The following is a 2,003-nucleotide window of genomic DNA, read 5'->3' on the forward strand; positions in this document are numbered from 1 at the left end:
CGCCCTTTGCTGGAAGTAACCGGGTCACTACCGAGCAGTGTGTCCCCTGGGGAATCACGGGAAAGATCCACTGGTCTGCCACTCCTCTTTCTGCCACGGTGGCTTCGATGCTCAAAGCAGCTAATTGGCTCCAGGAGACTTTTCTACAAAATCACACCTCTTATTTAAGTAACAGGCAAAAAAAGCAGATTACACCAACCCAAAACCCTGCTGCTTCTAAAAAGATCGTAAATAAACAACTGCTCCCGTTTTTGTATAAATGGCTTCAAATGCAGATGAGCCTAACTCACCTGCAGAACACCTCGGGTGAGTGATGGCGCTGTCTAAACTGGCCCTGCTCGGAGCAGAAGAGTTCAGAGAGACACAAAGAAGATGAAGAATTAAAAAAAAAAGGATTACTTGCAAAGGTGTTTAGGTAGCTACCCACCTATATCTTTAACAGTAAATATATCCCTTTCTCTACAAACTGTCATTCTGAAACATCCCATCTGAAAGTCAGCTCTGAAAGCTCCGTGACTTCAATCAATTTCGCCTTAAGCCATGCCAATCAACAAGCAGCCACGGCAAACATGAAACTATGAGGCATTCCAATAACATAATCCCTGCATTTCCTTGTAATTAATGATTGATTCAGTCATTCATTCTATTTAACAAATAGTTACTGAGTACCTACCACAATCACGGTATTGTGGTATGTACTAATTACTATTTTGTCTCTCGAATTAAAAAATGAAACAGAAAAGTAAAAGGTATTGAGAGTCTAAGGAGGAAAATGAAAAACACAGCATGCCGAAGAATTGAAATATTAAGTTACTTCACCCGAGTGACAGTGCATCTCTCCTTCGCAATCTATTTCAAGTCCCCGACCCTGATAAAAGTTAAATAATTCTGATAACTAACTAACTAAAATTCCGCCACTGTTCTCTTACATGGTATCCACGTTCCTGGGGTCTCCTCAGATTTCTGGTGATTACAGGACCTCCTCTGCTCTGCTCACAGTGGGAACCAGGTGCTGATCTGCACGATTTCTGCTGACCGCATCTGCCTTTGCTTCTGTGACAGAAAATCTTGTCGAAATACTTCCTCCAGACCCTACGACCTTTCGTTACTTCGTCCAGAGATGCAATTCCATTTCCCTATCTCTGGCCTTCGTATGTGACCTTGTGACACTGAGATTTATCGGAGACCCCCAGAGTCAGTCATCGCTCCTTTTCAGTTGCCACTGTCATCTGAGCTTTCATTTTTCTCTCCGTTCTCGATGTCTTGTAATTGAAGATATTTCGCAAGCCACCTGGAGAAGTGGTCGCGGTGACAGCTTTAAGCACGTGCACGCCCCTGTCTTGACGTTTCCACATTTCCCTGTGACACAAGAATAAGGGCAAACACAACGGTCACCGGAGGAAGTAGAGCACGAACTCTGAAGGTCACAGATCCTCTGTTTTTTTAATTATATATTTTCTTAACACATAATTTGTTTTAGTTAAGTTCAACCAATTTTTTCAGAGTTAATGAATCCCTAGCAACAATGGAGCTGTAAGTATACATCATGTGCAGCTGAATTCAAAGCATATCGGTGAGCCGACTCTGTGTTTTAAGCGTTAACTTCATCCTGCTACTCAAATGGATTCTGCGTCAACAGGAAAACATGACGATCCACGGCAAAGGAGATGTGTATTCCGCACTGCCCCACTGCCTAGACGCTGAAACAGCGAGTCAGTGGCAGAAGTCAAGGCCAACTACTTAATCCACTGTGCAACTTCCATGGCATGAAAGACAACAGTTCTTAGGAACACGTGCTCTACAATTTCCACATTTGTCCTAGTCTCCTCAGAGCTAATATGTCCCTGATAGCCCCCAAAACGGCAAAAACCATTAACTCGGCTCTTCAGCTCTGAGCTAGACTGCAATCAACAGGCCCCAAATGCCAATAAGGATTTCTATGTGAGGCTATTAAGACAGTATTAGGTTCTAAAACGAGAATGCAGGATGCTGGAAAGTGGCAA

At 43.3% G+C, this 2,003-nt stretch overlaps 1 long non-coding RNA gene across 2 annotated transcripts in view; it reads right to left on the reverse strand.

Moving 5' to 3' along the window:
* Positions 1 to 6: 6 nt before the first annotated feature.
* The window catches only part of LOC105295110, a 41,026-nt gene continuing 39,029 nt past the window's right edge, over positions 7 to 2,003 (reverse strand). For both annotated transcript variants that reach the window (XR_002781448.1, XR_002781447.1), the window contains one exon: positions 7 to 1,359. This is a non-coding gene — a long non-coding RNA (uncharacterized LOC105295110). The remainder of the gene's footprint in view (positions 1,360 to 2,003) is intronic.

This window comes from Pteropus vampyrus, unplaced genomic scaffold, assembly GCF_000151845.1.
Source record: "Pteropus vampyrus isolate Shadow unplaced genomic scaffold, Pvam_2.0 Scaffold100, whole genome shotgun sequence".
NCBI classification, from domain to species: domain Eukaryota; kingdom Metazoa; phylum Chordata; class Mammalia; order Chiroptera; family Pteropodidae; genus Pteropus; species Pteropus vampyrus.